The sequence below is a fragment of the Dipodomys spectabilis genome, unplaced genomic scaffold (genome assembly GCF_019054845.1).
Source record: "Dipodomys spectabilis isolate Male_0828 unplaced genomic scaffold, ASM1905484v1 ptg000032l, whole genome shotgun sequence".
Classification (NCBI taxonomy): Eukaryota; Metazoa; Chordata; class Mammalia; order Rodentia; family Heteromyidae; genus Dipodomys; species Dipodomys spectabilis.
The window spans coordinates 2,388,964-2,407,862 of record NW_024870709.1 but is presented as its reverse complement, the minus strand read 5'-3'; the positions used below and the strand labels follow the sequence as shown (position 1 = coordinate 2,407,862).

The following is an 18,899-nucleotide window of genomic DNA, read 5'->3' as shown; positions in this document are numbered from 1 at the left end:
ATGTGCACTGGATACTTTCACTGTGCCCCTACAGTAAAGTCTTTAAGTGATGTCACTTGCTTATAAACCCAACATGAGAAACCTAAAAGCCAACACTTGACATTCTTTTTGCTTTCTTCATTTTGTGGTTGATTGTGACCTACATCATTTCCCTGAAATGAGTCATATTCCTTCCAAATAGCTAGCTATTCCAAGCACTTCATATAGACTTGCATATTCCTTGTTCTTCACTCATTTCTACTGCCAATATACTTGGTTATAAAAATGAGCCACTTTTTTGGCCAGCCATAACATATTTGCTATAAAGGTAGCATTAAAAATTTCACCAGGTTCCATCCAATCTTATGATCACTGTCTACTGTTTCTCCAATAAAAACTGATGCAATAAAATTGTGGAAAGGAAACAGTTAATTATGAGTTACAGAGGAGGATGGTTACAAGTGATATCCAGTAACAGCATGACACAATCTTTCATTTTCATTCACCTCCTATGTGTATACAGGGTTAATCCTAATGAAGAAGAAGTCTCCCCTCAACAGTACCACAGCTTCATTTTTCTTGTCCTTTCTGTAACAGATGCTCGAAGTTGACACAGATGGTAATAATAAGGAGGGCAATTTTGAAATCTGCCAACTGCGTCACCCTGACCTCTTTCAACACACCTCATCTGCAACGATAACTATAATTCCTGTCCTACATAATACCCTGCTGCAGTACCGCACATCTTTTAAAAGTATTAAAGCAACCATTCAGAAGAGCATTATTGGAAAATAACAGAGGGCAATGATTCTGGTCAAACAAATAATGAGTTTTAATACTTCCCAGCAGTTACCTAAATCCCAGCTGGATTCAAAGCCTTGAAGAGTTAGGAAGGGGAGGGAAAGGTCTGGAAGGTAGTGGGCAATGGCTGGGCAAAGTTCTTTGTAAGTGAATAAAGTATTTCCATTCAGTGTTATCTTCTATCGTCTTTATCTAGAACACCAACCAATGCCTACAAATTCTTTTTTAGAGGGTGGGGAAGGGGAGGGGTTTAATATACTCTGTATGTGAATTCAGGGCCTTGGGCTGACTATTCTGGCACAATACCAATGAGCCATGCCTCTAGCCCCATTTTTCACTGATTATTTTTATGGTAGAGTGTCCCTTCCCTAATGCACACCTGGACCATGACCAGTCTTCTATAGGTCCTGTTGTCTCTAGGACCACAGACACATGTCACTGCATCTAATTTTGCTTCTTGGAAATGGAGCCTCATGAACTTTTATGCATAGGTTGGCCTAGCGCCATGATTCTCCCAGTCTCAGACTTCCATGTAGCCTGGGGTTGTAGGTGTGCACCACAATGCCTAGATATGAATTGTAAATGGAGTTTTGCTAACCTTTCTTCCCAGACTGGTCTTGAACCATGCTTCTCTTAAATTTAGCCTTTCAATGACTATAGCTGTGAATAACAGGTTCCTAGCAAATCCACTGTTATGTTAATGAGAGAGCCTAACATTAGAAGTTCTATTTTTATTTTTAGAAGAAACACACACTCTTTCCAAAGACCCAAATGGCCCTGTCAGCCACTGGCAGGTTTTCAGAAGAGAATTTTGATTATAATTCTTCACTCAGTATACTGAATTAAGCATACACTTAAAGACAATGATTTAAAAAAATTATAAAAAGAAACAAATTTAAAGGAAGAGTAGCTGACTTCCAAAAGGGCCCTGTGTAGATTAGGCAACCAGATTCTGTACACATTGGCCTAAATAGTTAAGAAAAGTGTACTTATTTTCCTCTTACATAATTAAACGCCATGATATTAATCTGCATGAAAAGTAGTGTTTTTCTACTGTAAAGGTGCTCATTGTGGTGATTTAGAATTGAGATTTGCTGTAAGATTCAATGCTAAAATGCAGCCTATTGTAGTGAATATACACAATCTGTAGATTTGGACTATCAGAAAATAAAAAGAAATGTTATGTAATACCAACTTTCGATAATTAAGAAACTTCACTTGAATAAGAGTATGGCCATTAGATGTTGAGACATGATTTCCCATGGCACCAATACCACACCTGTCTGAGAAACAAAGGAAGGTGAAAGCACACTAGATCAGAGGAGCACTAAAGCTTCCCTCATTGGTTTATAATCCTTCAGTAAATGAACTATTGACAGAAAATGCTATTGAATATGAGAGTGGAAAACGTGGGTTTGAACTCAGAACCTCGTGATTGCTTTGCTGGGCTGATGCTAGACTGATGTTCTACCACACATATAATCAGACTCTCTCCTAGTTAATTTGGAGGTGGAATCTCCAAATAGAAAAATAAGCCACCAGTGCCCAGATTACAATTACTTTTGAGCAGCTAATACCCTATTACTATTGTATATATTATGAATGCTGATTTTAAAGAATCTCAAATGTTATCAATCAAAAACAAGATAATCTATTAATCACTCTTTTTATACAGAAGTAAATATTATTAACTATGAATGAATCTCATTTTGCACATTTTCCTACTCAGATAGATAGATAGATACATAGATACATAGATAGATACATAGAGATTAAAATGGAAATACAGAAACCTTTTTTAATAAAATGAGAGTATAGAACTTAAGCAACTATAGTCTAGCATTATCAGCCATCTTGCCAGAGAATATTTTTCTATTATGTGCATGTCTGATTATAAATCGATTATTATTCTTTTTCCCAAAATTTGATATATCAGAAACATTCATAATAAATTTAAACTAGTTTCTCTCATTAACTACTAAAATGTTCAAATATATCTGTTTTGCAAATATTTTCCTAATCGTTACATTATCTTTTCATTTTGTTGATATTTTTCCTCTTACTGTGCAGAAGATTGGTAGTTTGATGCTACATATTTAATAATTTTCTTTTGTAGATTTTAGTAGAAAGCCAATATCCAAATTATATGATAAACTCCAAATCAGAAACACAAGTAAAGATTTTTACAAAGGCAAAAACATACTCTTCTCTAAAGAAGATATTAAAATAACCACCAGACTTTTTTTTGCCAAAAAGTAGTTATAATTTTACAAGTCAAAATGACTAGCATAATGAAACCAAATGTGAGGTCGTTGGTCCAATAAGGACTTCAGTTTAGTGCAAGATATAAATGGTAACAAGAGGATAGCCACAAGCTATCTCAGATTAGAGATAAAAGAATCAAAACATTAATTAGGCTGGGTCCTGGTGACTCACATCTGTAATCCTATCAGGAAGCTGAGATCTATGGGATCAAAGCTCAAAGCCAATCCAAGTAGAAAAGTCCAAGAGATTGCTCCTCCAAAAATAACAAAAAGCAGAGCTAGAGGCATGGCTCAAGTGGTATAGAAGTAGCCTAGGAAGGTCAGGGCCTTAAGTACAAACTCTTTGAAAGTGCCCCAGTCCGGGCAGGAAAGTCTCTTATCCAGTTAACCACCAAAAAAGCCAGAAGTGGAGTTATGGCTCAAGTTGTAGAGCTCTAGCCTTGAACACAAAAGCTCAAGGGGCAGCACCCAGACCAAGACGTCAAGCCCAGGACCAGCACAAAAAAAAAAAAAAAATGAGGAAAGAAGTTGTTGGGCGCCCTTTGGTACACAACAGCTTATAGATGACATGTCTCTGACATGCTTCAAACTGGGTAAACCACAATGGATGTGTTCCCAGGAACAGTTTGCTAGGCATTACCCTGTTTATTACAGCTACTGAGAAAATGGGTTGGCATGAATAGTTATATCCTTAATGTGTACATCATTAAGAAGTCAGTATGTCTTCTCATATACTGGTAACTTCTCCAACTCATCCAGAGTCTCCAGACCATCTATCACTTTTCCAAATACTGTATATTTCATGTCCAAATGTGGCTGCTTGCCATAAGTGATGAAAAACAGACCCATTGGTGTTTGGGCCATTATTCGCCATAGATACAACCCTTCTAACATTGTGCTTAAGATATTTACTGTATTCTTTCTCTAACTTCTTGCCCCAGATACTGTTACCTCTTCTTCCAGTACCTGTTAGATCTCCTGTTTGAACCATGAAACCCTTGATGTGTCTATGAAATATACAGCCATTGTAGTAATTACTGGCACAAAGAGCCAAGAAGTTCTCACAAGTCCTGGATGTCCTCAGACAGAAGATTTCTATTTTAATATCACCTACATCTGTATGAAGTATGACAGACATTTCTCTTCTTGATGCTCTCAGAAAGCACTACTTCAATTCTCAAAATCTTACATAGGAAAGCTTGGAAGTTTTTATTTGTGGCCATGTCGGTACGCACAGCCGGTGTGAGAACAACTTGTAGAAGCTGACACGCGTGGAGCTACCGTAGTTCCTCGCCATGACTTTTAAAAAATGTGTCCATCATAACTAAACAGAGAAAGCCACATTGAAACCACTAAGATTTGTAACACAACCCTTAGGATGTCCATTGTCAAAAAGAGATAATAAATGTTTGTGAAGGTATGGAGAAAAGTGAATCCCATACACTGTTCATAGACATGTAGATTGGTGCAGACATTATGAAAAATAACACGAAGCCCCGAAGAAACTAAAATTGAACTATGTTGTGGCCCAATAATCTCTCTGTGGAAAATATCTCCCAAGCAAATGGTATCAGCCAAATTTCATTTGTTATAATATCATTCATAGAAGCTAGATATGTAAATTCTATCAGTACCAGTCAATGGATGAATGGATGAAAAACTGTAGTACACATACACACACACACACACACACACACACACACACACACACATACACACACGAGAGGAGATACAGAAAGGTACAGACATATTAATTACTTCACTTAGGATCAGAGATAAATGTATTTATATTACAATGAATAGTTTTCTTCCTGGTCATCCTCGTTTAAGACCAAATTTTTACAATAATCCCAGTCCAAAATGTCTTGAGTGTTTTATGTTTCTCTAATCTTCTAGGTTACTTCTACTCTGTGTCTAGCATCTAAAGTTAAAGGAAAAGTAGCTGACAATTGTAGGACATTGATCTAGACCATATTGTATTCCTAAATTGCTTTGTTAAATGGCAACTCCTCTGTATAACAACTTAAAGATCATGATAAAAAAATTATAAAAAGAAACAAATTTAAAGGAAAAGGAGCTGACCATTGTAAGAATTTAGATAGATTTTTTTAATAAACTGCTTTGAAAGCAAAAAAAAGTCATAAAAGAGTAGTCTAAAACACTCTTCAGATATTTCATATATAGCAAAAAAGTAGACATACTGTGCACTTTAAAATAACCACAAGAGATGCTGTGTGTGTGTGTGTGTGTGTGTGTGTGTGTGTGTGTGTGTGTGTGTGTGTGTGTGTGTAAGAGAGAGTATCTACATTCCATCTTCTCTACCATGGATTTACATACTCAACCAAGAAGCAGTATACCGGAAAAGTGTAAGAAATAGCTAAACTTTTAGCAACAGAATTATATTGATGATATTCACACAGCAAAAGCATAGTCATCAGTTGCACACAGCACAGTGTGATTGGGTGTGGGGATGGGGTCCTGTGTGCTGACATGCGTATTTCCTGTAACTCTACTTGTATCTGGATCTCCAGAACTATGCAACCTACACTTTGTGTTAGGAAACCTTGTTTTCAAATTCTGCTTTAGGAAAGAAGGACCCCGGAGGCATTCCCTGCCTAGCAGATCCTTTGACCTTGTTGGGGTCATAATTGCTGAGTCAACCTCCAAAAGGGCCATAGTAATCTCACTTCCAGGAAAACAGTATCAGGTCCCACAAATTACTTGTTTGTTCTCTGTTTGTTTTCTCAGGTCTGGATTCCTTTTGATCTGGGGTAAACTCCAACTAATTTGGAACAAAATGAAAAAGAGTACTCAGCTTCCCCACCTTTCATCAGTAATGTCTCCGTTTTAATTAGAAGAAAAATAGAACACTTTTGTGTTCACTGGAGGCGGAGGATGGGCAGTCCTGACATGGGGAAGGGGGTGGAGCCCAGAGTGAAAAGCAGGGCTGCAGGAAGAAAATTGGGCCCTAAGTTCTTAGGGGAGGGGGAGGGGGGAAAAAAAGAGCAGTTTTACTTCATTTAAATTACATATCCATTCCCTTGCTTTTTATGTCATCTTTCCTTCATCTTCCAGTTAATTCTTCCAGTGTTACCACTCTTCCCAAAGAGCCAAATGGCCCTGTCAATCACTGGGCAGTTTTTCAGAAGGGAATTTTGGTTATAGTTCTTCATTTGGTTCGCTGAATTAAGCATACACTTGTCTTTAAAAAAAATAGCTACAAAAGTTAGGTGGCATATTTTCAGACATTTTTGGTGAGGATCGAAACGTATCTATCTTGTGAAAGGTCTTCCTTCCATCCTTCATCTGTCATGACTCCTGAAAATCAGTATGAGAAACTATTAATTTTTTAGGGCAACACTATTGCTAGTGTCATTCATTCAAAAAGCAAGTTTCCGTAAGCTAGACCCACAGTTTCACAATGGTGAATGAAGTATTGAGTTTTACTATAACTATATAAGAATACCTTTTATTCCCATTATTTCTGGTTTTGTTTTGTGTTTCTTTGGTTCTTTCCTATGAATTATATTAGTGAGAATTCAAGCCTCTTTTTTCCCCCTTTATAGTGACTGTTTTCCTAAACAGAAACCCTGACTGCATAGTCTCAGAGTCAGCTTCCAAAATTAGACAGTGGCAGGGAAGAAATTGTGTGGAAAGTTAGCACACCCACTTTTTATACACCATGCAAAATTATTCAGGGATAATATATTTCAATGTTCCTACCATGTTTTAATATCACAACAATTCTCTTTAGTCGGTCATTTTCCACAATAGTTAACTTGCATCTCTTGTTCTAAAGTATATGAAGGTACTTATTCGTAGCTCACTGCCATCCTGGAACTGTTGGTTAAGCAAGCAGCTCACTGGAGTTCTGGTTACTATTCTGTTCTTACCCATCTATGTAAACAACTCTGGAGCTTAATTTGTTTTCCTGTATTATATTGCATTGAAATAACTTCTAAAATTTAGAATAGGCCTGTAGTCTATAAGACTTATAGACAGATGGATTTCTCATTCAGTTCTAATAGTTGTTTTTCCTGTTATGCACAATAGAGAATTTTTTCATCTCAATCATTGCATCTCTAGCCCTGCTGTCAGCACAATTGATCTTTTAGAGAGTCAAACACCATACAATTTAACAAGAAAATACATAAATGAGTCAAATTTACAACTTGACAAAGGACAGAAAGGCTAATTTTTAGAAAATCGCATTCTTAATAATTCACAAATGATGAAGAGAAATGTTTTGTTCTGGCACATAGTTGTGGTTACAAGAGAGTTCATAGGTTCCTTCTATTTGTATTTCCTATCATCATTTATACCTATTTTCCTAATACAGTCACTTTTTCATAAATATTAGTCTCAGCATTTTCCTACCTCTCATATGTTCAGCAAATTGGCACCGAATTGAAACCATTTTTATAAAGCAGCTCTAAAATTTCCACCAGGCACTAAAATTCAATTGACTGAGTATGATTAATGCAAAATGCCCTCATGTATTTTTTAATCCTACATTATCAAAAATATAGGAGGATGGCTGATGCTCTCTGTTTTAATCAGAGATATTCATTCAAAATAGCAAGTAAGATTCCTAAAAATGGAATAATACAGGGAAAATTCTACTACATTATTGTAAAGTCAAGTTTATGAGTCAAGTGTCCATAGACAAGTTTAAAAAAAGTCTATTGTTTTTGTTCTTGAGGGCCACCATGATGGAACTGTGTGAGGGTATCTTGATAAGTAAAGGAGAACAGCGTTTTTGTGTCTTGGGTCCTGTTACCTTATACAGAAAAGGTATGCACACATCATTCCACTGTTTGACTAATGAAATTTCCCAGCTCTATTCTTGCAAGATCATCTAGGAAAAAAAAGCAAGGTTGTTTTTGCAACCTTATTTCTTCCTTGAAGACTCACCTCTAACCACTGGCTTCCACCTTGATGACAGGAAGAGGTGTGAAAAATTACAGGGAAGTCTCTCAAGAGAGGAGACACATGGTCTTCCTAGACTAAGGGACACGACAGTCATCCCACATGAAAAAAGAAAAAGGTGGGCTGTGAGCAGGACTGCTCATTTTCACCTGTTCATCCACTGCACATCTGAACTTTAATAAGGTTAAGGAAACTGTATAACAGAGCTATTTACAAGAGAACTAGTATTTCAGGTGGTCGAAAGAGGCCTGACCAAGTAAAACAAGAACCCAGGTAAAGGACCTTCTGAGAAAGGTAAGTGCAGAATTCTTTTCCGGATAGTAGATACAACAATTCCCAAGTGGAACACAGTAGGGAGTCTAAGAGTAGCCAAAGGGCAGCTTCTCTTCATGCTTCATCAGCTCTCAGCCTCTCCTCTGAAGAAATGTGGACCAAATTAGTTCAAAAACTGTTGAGACACTCACTAAATTATTGGTCAGCCTGGCACATAACAGACCTTTCTATGACCCTGTCCTTACTGCTTCCTACTGCTTCCTTTATTAGGATTAGAATTTACTGACAACTCCAGGGCTGCCTGAAAAAGTCAGCTATTCAAGGTTCAGATTTTTCCCAAGCTTACACATAAACTTCATTAAACTTCCTTCTTACATTGCTCCCTATCTATAAATATAAAGTGATCAATACTGATAGAAGAGAGTAAATATTTAAACCAGGATGCTAAGAACCAAGAGCAAATATTCAAACTATTCTGTGAAATACCTTACTTGTTAGTACCCTGTTTGGGAATAAGTGTGCATGCATGTGTGAATGTGTGTGTGTGTGTGTGTGTGTGCGTGCATGCGTGTGTGTATGTCAGCGAGAAAGAGGTGGAAATATTTAATAGTATTAGTTGTGTTGTAGGGTTATAGTTTGTGACATGTGTGTATATGTGTGTGCATAAGATAGATTTTATTGTCTATTTCAACAAAATTTGACAAATGTTCTCATTAATTTAACAAGGAGGTGGCATAAAAGTACCAGTCAGTCATTGGCTACCTTCCCATAATTCTAAATGATGTACTATAAATTATTCTCCAGTAAGCCTACCTCTTTCAGATTCTCTTCCTAGTTCTTTGATTACTGGGAAAAAGGTACTAAAATCATCAGTTGTAATAGTGGAATTGTGTGTGTACATGTATGAGTACATTTGTGTGTGTGTGTGTGTGTGTGTGTATGTGTGTGTGAGAGTGACTTCTTTCTTTGTATTAGTTTGGCTTCCTACATTTTTTATATATACATATACAAATAAGATTTCCATCTCTTCTTGGTGTATTGGGTCTCTTACTATTACATAATACCTCTGCTCCTACTAAATTTCTTTGTTCCTCAGTCTATTTGTCTAATATTCTATTAATCATTTTTAGCTTTCTTCTCCTTAGAGTTTGCATGACATAGCTTTCTTGATGTGTTTGCTTTAATCTTGTTTTTATCAGTGTATTCAGTGACGTTGTTGTCATTGCTGTTGTTTTGAAAGAAGTTTTTGCCTTGTGCTCCAGATTGGCCTAAAAGTTATGATCCTTCTGCCTCAGGCTCCTTGGGGTTGGTTTTAGAAGCTTGCTCTTTTGATAAGTCTAAAGTATTTAGATTGTTTTCAAGATCAAGTCTGGCAATGTTCATTTTAACTGGTTTGTTTGAACTTTAATATAATTCTTGACATTTAGAATTTGCCTATCATTTGGTTACTTTTCTTTTTCTTCCCCTTGCTTTGCATTTCACTTTCCTCTCCTCCCCCCCACCCCTGATTTTTTCTACTTTCTTTTGGTTTACTTGAACATTTTGCATTGAACCAGGTTTGGGATTTTTTTCTCTAACTGAGTCTTCTGTGTTCTACAGATCTCCTAGTCTAGATGGGTGTGGATTGGGGAGGTTGAATTTTTAATTCTTAGTGTTTATATATACTCTCTCCTTTTTTACTCCCTGTATACCTGTACTGCAGAGGGAGTCCAAATTTATTCTATTATCCACCCCTAGTGGTAGCCTGTTCCCATGTGTCCAGATTGAGAATAGTGGCTGGCAGTATGCAGTGTTGTCCAAATTCAGACTTAGCTTAGACAGATCCTGCAAATCCAGCAGAAGGCGAGCACGAATGGAGTGTTTCCTCACCATTCCTGCTCCTTCTCTCATGCTCACTACAGTATCCCTTTCATCTTGCCTTGGTTGTTACCAGGTATTCTCTGATCCCACCCAGGGAATCATGAGTACAGACAGAGGACCAGCAGCCCAGAGTGGTGTTCTCTTCATCACTGAAGGGTGGATTTTATTTTTTTGTCACTTTCCAGAGTGACAATGAGATTTGCCTCACACTTTTAAGGAGATGGATTTCTGCCCTTCCTTCAGTAGCTGTCAGATTTTGTTTCCTAGGAGAAAAGAGTCTTGAAGAAGCCCATAGAATGTGTTGTATCTCTTCCATCCCCCTCCCCTGAAGTAGTTGCAGCTCATCTTGTACAAATTTTCAGAAGGCCTTTCTCATCTCCTGCATTGTTCTCATATACCTTTGTGAGTAACTGAAGGATGGTTATCAAAAGCCCTTGAAGGTGATTTTCTAGATCCTCAATTCTTCATTAGTGTGTATTAATTATACCAATGGGCTACATCATGATATTCCCATACATACATTAATGTACTTTGATCATAATTACCCTCTCTGTTACTTTTTTCTTATTTTTATTTCTTTTTTACCCTCCCCTCTGTTACTTTTTTCTTACTTTATTTTCTTACCTTTGTACTTTCTATTGTAATGGGTTTATATAGCCTTCCAATGTACATGCTATGTTCATCCATATCACTCTCTGGCCTTTTACCCTTCTGTCCCTATTGGTTCCCCATAAAGAATTCCCTTTTTACATTTATTTTACTTTTTTTTAGATCTAGATTCTGCACATGAGAAAAAACACATGACATCTTTATTTCTGAGTTTTACTTATTTTGTTAAATATCACGATCCCCAGTTATAGGTATTTTTTCAAGTGAAATAATTCCTTTCCTTTATAATAGATGAATAGCACTGCATTTTGCACTTCCAAACCACATTTTCTTTGTGCATTCGTGATTAATGGACACATAGGTAGAATCCGTAGATTGACTACTATCAATACCACTACTCTGAATGGTTGTGCTGACTTGTATGTTGGTTTCCATTTCTTCTGATATGTGCACTGGAGTGCAACAATGGGTCTTATGGTACTTTTTTCTTTAGATTTATGAGGAATCGTTATACTGATTTTCATAGTGATTTTCCTAATTCCCTTTCCTAAAAGTAGCATTCTCACTTGGTTGGTACAGAATGCAATGTTTCTATTTGCATTCTTTCACAGCTACATGTGTGAATTGATAATTCTTATAGTCTTACAGTGAAGGTAGGTCATTCTTGCCCTTTAAAAGCTTAATAAATTAACACCTGACATAAAGAAGTTTGTTTGGGGTTAGCTACAAGCCACCTTTTCTTCCCTTATTTCTCTGGCTCAGAAGAGCTATGCCTTTCTCTCTTATCTATTTTTATGGCATATTTCTTTTTTATTTCACATAACTTCATTGGCTTGCAACCTGAGCATTCTGGTATACTCAAGAAAAGTTATGATTCTGTACTTTACTTGTCATTATCTCATTGTTTGAGTCAGAACAGTGTTCTTTGTAACTTTTTACATCCTAGCCAGAAATAGAAATATCCTTACTTTGGTTTGGCAGCAGCTACATGAACTAAAGATTAATAAATATATAGTAGTGGACTAAAGAAATGAACTCATATTTGCTAGTTTTCTCCTTTTAATTCTATAACTGGAACAGGGTAAGTAATGTTGGAAAGTCACACATTTGGGACAATTCGAGTTGTAATCAGTACTTTCAGAAAAATCAGATAATTATATGCCTATTCCAATTGCAGAAATGTACTTAACACTAGCCATTAAATACAGAAAAAGGAGGGGAGAAAAGTATCAAATCCTCATAGATTTGTCTGTCTACCATAGTGTATGATACTCAGATTCATTCATTAAGAGAAGTGATAATGGTTCAAGCACATAATCACATTTTTAATTTTAAGAGCTCCCAAGTAACAGGTCTTTATGCTTTAGAACAAGGTACAAGTACAAATCTCACATTCTTATCAAATTGGAAAATCGGCATAATTTGAATCAGTTGATTGACTTTAATAATTAGTAAAGTAGCATTTTATTAAAATTGGTATAAAATGTTGTTATAGAATACATTATTATATCATTATATACTAGATGTAACTAACAATCTTTTATTACTTGTGTAATAAGAGTAAATATTTTAGATATTATTCAGTTTCTCTGATAATGAAGATCATATTTCTAAATACTATTACATACATGACTTCACAAAATACTTAAAGGGCTAAATCACAGTATTTGATGCAAAGACTAATATTTGATAAGAATAAAATATTTCCACAGTTGATATTTCATTAGTAGTTGCTTTAATAGTAAAGGTTTTATTTCCCAAATATAGTGTATCTGAAGATTAGAAAGTAGGGAATGTCTTTACATGAAATACTAATGACTATGATTGTTGGCTCACAGTGAATATAACACCAATATCCCATCCTTTCAATGGCTGACTTGAAAAGTAGTTTTTGTATTAGAACAGCAAAGAAGCAAAGATCTGTACAAGGAAATGAGGCTTAGAACTTCAGTCACAGGGCTTAGAAGCAATGTATACTTTTTGAAATCCACTTCTCCATTCAAAAAGTAAATACTTGAGACTGTTAGAAGTGTGTGGGGGAGGGTGACACATGATACAAAATGTTTTAGCTGATAGAGAATGGTGACAATAATGATAGGAACCCAGAGCCTCAATGATAGGTGTCTTGAGTAGCAAGAGTTGGACAAAATCTGCCATACTTTGAATAGCCTTCACAATGCCACCATCTACAGATAAATCTCTGTGTGTGTTTGTGTGTGTTTGTGTGTGTGTGCACACACGTGTGTGTGCAACAGTTCTGGGGTTTTGATTTGGGGCCTGGACTCTATTCCTGAGCTTCTTTTGTTCAGGGTTAGTGCTCTACCACTTGAACCACAGCTCCATGTCTGCCTTTTTTCTTTTTCTTTCTTTCTTTTTTTATTGGATATAGGAGCCTCATGGACTTTCCTTCCTGGGCTGGCTTTGAAACATGATCCTAAGCTCTTAGTCTCCTGAGCCACCCAAGCCTGGTATATAGATCACTATTTAAATTTATTTTGTAATATCTCCTTCTTTGAAAGTGTTTTCATTTGTGGATAACATTTTCTTACAGAGTGAAGAACTACAATCAAAGTATGAGTATGTTTTTGGATCTCCTAACATTGTTACTGTTAACTTGTTTTCAACCAAGAGAAATGAAATTTTATTTTATTGTTTTAATTATCTTTAAATTGCTGTACCCAAGGGCTTCAATTCAACATGTCAATGTATGAGAACAGTGCAATTTGCTCAATGTAACCTGTGTTTTCCTTATCCCTCCTCTCTGCCTATTTGACTCTTCCCTTCAATTTAGGCACATTAAGGATTATAACTGGATTAACCACTCTTTCTCTTTCCATTCATCCCATACTGCTGTAAATCTCCATTCCTCTCACCCAAGACATGTTTCAGCTTTTATGGCAAATGTAAGCCCTAAGTTGTTTCAATCAAGACTTCTGTTCCCTTAATATTTTGGCCCATAAGAAGTAGACCTCTGTCTTATCTACTTTTTTAGAGGAATTCTTGGTATCAAACTGGCATTCACATTGATAAACTGTCTGTCATTGCAGAAACAGTGGATGAACCTGGAAGAAAATTTTGTTGAGTAAAATAAGACAGGTGCAGAAAGACAAAGGATATGTGCTTTCTCCATTAGATAGAGGTTAGATCTAAATTATAAGCATACATTAAAACACATATAAAACTGTAGGCATATACACGTGATCAACCTGATTAAAGTAGGGTACATCCAGGGTTACATTCCATGATCAAACTCCTTTGAACAATTGACAGTTTAACAAAAAGAATATATATTTTAAAGAACAGTTCTTATTTCACACTATTCTCACACACATTTTTGAATAGTTCTCTAATTAGAAGGCTCTTTAACTTATTTGGGAAGACAGCCACCTTGGAGACAGGTACATTGTTTCTTTTAGAAAAACAATTTTATTGTTCTTGTAAAGGGGATGTATACAAAGGGTTTACAATTACATAAGTCAAGTAATGAGTACATTTCCTCATTTTTAATGACACTAGTTTGGTTACCTTTGCCTAGACAACACCATTTTGGCTTTTTCTCTAGTAACACTTGAGAAGCAACACCGAGAGCTAACATTGGTTCACCTCAGAAGGACCCCTTGAATGGAAGAAAGACAAACCAGTGTCTCTTTTGATTTGTTTTACAAGCTGAAGGAAAACAAAGCATGTTTAGAGACAGAGAAGGACCAGGGAGAGGTGATTGAGCTTGTTTGTAATTGGACTTGTTTTTACATTTCAAGTGAGTCAATTCTATCTGGGGGACTGTTTGTCTCAGGATTACTTATGACAGAGAAACAAGACAATCTTGCCTCTAGGACATGATTCCATTTATTCAAAATTACATGCAAAGTAGTGCCCCAGATGGTTTCCCTGCAGCTTGCTCAAATTGAACAGCTCATCCCACAATTCCTCTCAGCAGTGGATCAATGCCCACTTCACAAATCCCTGGCCGTCAGTCTTCAGGGAGTGGAGAAGGGTGGAATGCAGATGTCCAGAACTTGGCCTGTTTTTCTCTCCCCTTGGCGCAGGCCTCTTCCCAGGCAATAGTCAAGTGCCTCTGCCTCCTTGCAGGCAAGGACTCTGCCACATGGGAGATCAACCCCAAAGATTTCAAAAAAGCTGGCCTGGGGACTTTTAAGACCACATTTTACTGACAGTTCAACATGTGTTGTTTTTCTTTTAACCTTTTAACCATACTTTATAAAACCATTTATCTGGAGTCTGAAAACTGTTAGACCAACTAAGGGCCTTCCTTCAACTCATGAACCTCCCAACCCTTCCCCACGCTGTCGCCTAACCTCCCCAAATCCTTTCTACAGCTTGTGATCTCAGGGATCATTTATTGCTTCTTACTGCTTTATTATTGCTGTTATTGTTGTTGTTTTAGCAGCATGCCTTGAAGTCTAAGGAGAGTGTAAGTATCTTGGCATTCATGCTAGATGTTTTCTTCCAGTTTTTTTCCTTCAGGATCTTGAACAAAGGCCTGTCATTATTTACCTCTCAAAATGTGGAACATATAGCTTGTGTAGCTTCTCAGGAAAGTAATTTGATATAATCCTACGGACATTTATAGTCCCATCCGAAAATGGTATCTTTGCCACATGTATTTACAAATATAGAATAATTAAGCTAGGAATATGTTTTATTAGAGAAAAAGAAAAAAAGATCATATTGGCTGTTCCGGTCACTCACCATGGACTTTAACTTTAGTGACACTAGCATGGCAAGGAAAACGAAGTTTTACCAAATAATCCAGACATAAAAGACTGTAAGTTAGCTGGGGTTTTTGTCAGTCCTGGGGCTTGAACTCAAGGTATGGGTGCTGTTCCTGAGCCTTTTTGTGCTCAAGGCTACCACTCTACCACTTGAGCCACAAACATGACTTTTGGCATTTTCTAAGTGGAAGTAAGAGTCTCACTGACTTTCCAATACAGGCTGGCTTTAAACCACAATCCTCAAATCTCAGTCTCCTGGGTAGGTAAGATTACATGAGTAAGTCAGCAGTACTGGGCTAAATTAGCTTTTTTTATTGTCAAGATGATATACAGAGGCGTTATAGTTATGTAAGTAAGGTAAAAAATGCATTTCTTGTCAAACTTGTTACCCCCTTCCCTCATTTTTTCTCCTACTTTCCCTCCCCCAACCCCCCAAGTTGTATAGATCATTCTGTACATTCTGTTGCATTCGTTTCTCTCCCTTGTTCTTTGTCACACCATTCTGTTGTTCCCCTTCCTTGATTCAGATAAATGTATATACAATACCAGTGTACCAAAGTCAAATACAGCGACAACAAGGGATATACATTGGGGCAAGAAATAAAGAAGAAATCACACAGTATATTAAAAACAACAGCAACAAAGAAAAACATCTTGTGTCGATGTCTTGGACATTTCGCTTAGCATCTTATATGGTCACATATACTTAGATATTGAGCTATTCTGCTCATCTGCTAAGATTATCCTAGATATATATTTATTTCAAATAAGGGAATTAATCAAAGAAGTGAAGGACCTCTAAGAAGGAAACTTTCAAAAACACGAAAAAGAAATTAAAGCAGAATTAAGAAAGTGGAAAAACCTTTCATGTTCCTGGATTGGAAGGATTAACTTCATGAAAATGGTAATACTGCCAAAGGCTATCTACAAATTCACTTCAATACCCATCAATATCCCAACCTCATTCTTTAATGAAATAGAAGCAATCCAAAAATTCATATGTAATACTAAAAGACCCTGAATAGCAAAAACAATCCTTAGCAGAAAGAACAGTGCTGGAGGAATATCAATACTCTATTATAAAGCCATAGCAATCAAAACAGCTTGATACTGGCACAAGAACAGATTTGAGGACCGATGGAATAGAAATGAAGACCCAGAAATGAACCTGCAGACCTATAGCCACTTAATCTTTGATAAGGGAGTCAAAAATAGGATGGAAGAAAAACAGCCTCTTCAGTAAATGGTGCTGGAAAAATTGGTTAAACACCTGTAGAAGACTAAAGTTAGACTCTTACAAATCACCTTGCACCAGAATCGACTCCAAATGGATCAAAGACCTCCAAGCAAATGCAGACACCCTGAAAACATTACAGGAAGGAATAAGAGAAACCAGGGCTCCTGGGAACAGGCTAAAATTTTCTTAATAACCCAGAAACACAACAAATCAAAGAAATGTTGGACAACTGGGATTGCATAAAACTTCAGAGTTTCTGCATGGCAAAGCACATAGCTAGAAATATCAATAGAAGCCCAAAGATTGGAAGAAGGTTTTCACTAGCCATACAACAGACAAGGGCCTCATCTAAATTAGCTTTTTGAGAGAAAAGTATTTATTTGAAAGAACCAACTAAGAGAATGTGAGAGGGGGGAAATTCATCATTACTTTTGATTTCAGTTATCCCAGCATAGTCCTGGCATATTCCTGGTAGACTAAGAAATTACTGGTACCTTCACTCCTGCTCTTCTCATATAATATTTTATAATGGAGTAATAAAATGTATGGGTCCTGTAGAAACTCAGTACAAAAGACAAGAGCTATATGTTCAAAGAATAGAATTCCACTTAAAAGAACTTGAAAAAGAGGGCATTTCAAGATCACACAGTTATATACTTTTCTGATTCTGAGTCACAGATCCTATATTGGACCATTTGAAATATCTGGTGGCATTATTACTAAAATTGAATATGTGTGTTTCAGATAAGGCTCTGAACTAGAACACTTGGTGTCAAGTTCCAAAATTGATTAGAATATTTCTGATATTTGTACTTCATACATGCTTTTGCACTATAATCTTGAATACTTTAAGGTTTTTATAGAAGAATGTTTTAATTCTTTCCTTCAATTGGTAACAAAGACCTTTAGAAAGAACATGTAGACTTGATTAAAGTTACTCAAATTGAAGAGAAATAAATGACTTCATTGTAGAATGACTGTGCGTGTACATGTTGACCTAGTATCCCAAGAATGATGAATTTACAAGTGTAGTTAAGTGTCTTGGTAAGTAAAGAGCATAGCTTCTCAAAGTGATGTTCCAATGATCAGGGCCTGAAAGAGAAGTCCAGAGGAAATTCTTGTCTATCAAATATCTGGAAATATTACTGAGAAACTAACTTCACCATCGCTGTGAAAATTAAAGAATAAAGTTTGATACCTATATCACTTACATATTTACATGTGCACATAAATGCATAAACACAACACAGCTTGGGTTCCTGGAAGATTACAGATAGATATAAAAGGCACACAGTAGATGTCTTTAGAATTTAATAGAAGAATAGGAGAGAATGGAGAATTTCTCAAACAAGACATCCCAAATTCTAAATATGAAAGAAGGTATTTTTTAGTTTCATTAGCTAAAAGAATTTCTGTTCATCAAATTTTGCTGAAGAGAAGGGAAACACACATACACACATAGGTAAATTTAAAAAATAATAAATTCACAAAATTTGTGGACAACTCCTATAAGTCAATTAGAGCCCAGGTAAGCACTACTAAGTCCCATAGGTAACACAGGAACAGTTATAACATGCTGCTGTGGGAATGCATTATGACGGAGACATTGCAGAGAAGAAATATTTCTGCGTTACACAATAAATATGAAAATGTGTCAGCCCATGACCCAGTAAATCCAATGTTGAGTATATGCTAGCAAAACTCCACAATGTACTCAGGTTGTTTTGGTGATTATTGTTACATAATAAAACACCTGTACACTAAGCAGTCTGAAATAACATTCACTTTATTATCCACATACTTTTCTGGGTCAGGAATTCAGGCAGAGATGATCCAGTGAGACGTCCGTTCCAAATAGCATCCCGGAAGCTACTCAAGGCTGTTCCGGTGGTAGCTGGTCTTGTCTGGCCTCCACTCACATGTTTCTATCCTAACCGGGACGACCGAACGTGAGTGTGAGATCCCTATGTTCTCCTCTCTGACTTCATGAAATCTCAGTGCTTCCTGGGAGGCCCATTAAGACAGAAGTCAGGTAACTCTTAGGTTTTATAGAAAGTACATTAATTTATGGCTGCTGTACACCAAGGCACAGCCTGCAAGTCCTAGTATATTTCAATATGAAGTTGGCCATAGCATCATTTTCCCAGTGTTCTCTTGGTTCACATAATCACAGTCCAGTCCAGCCTGGAAGCATCCAGATGAACTTTCAACTAC

General features: G+C 36.6%; 1 long non-coding RNA gene and 1 pseudogene across 1 annotated transcript; both read right to left on the bottom strand.

The window, feature by feature from the left end:
- Nucleotides 1-3,099: 3,099 nt before the first annotated feature.
- On the bottom strand, nt 3,100-14,113 carry LOC122105654. Its single transcript, XR_006147060.1, has 3 exons — nt 14,103-14,113; nt 6,711-6,713; nt 3,100-3,226 (listed from the first exon to the last, which is right to left on the bottom strand). It is a non-coding gene; the product is annotated as an uncharacterized LOC122105654 (long non-coding RNA).
- LOC122105653 lies at nt 3,615-4,250 on the bottom strand (annotated as a pseudogene).
- Nucleotides 14,114-18,899: the final 4,786 nt, after the last annotated feature.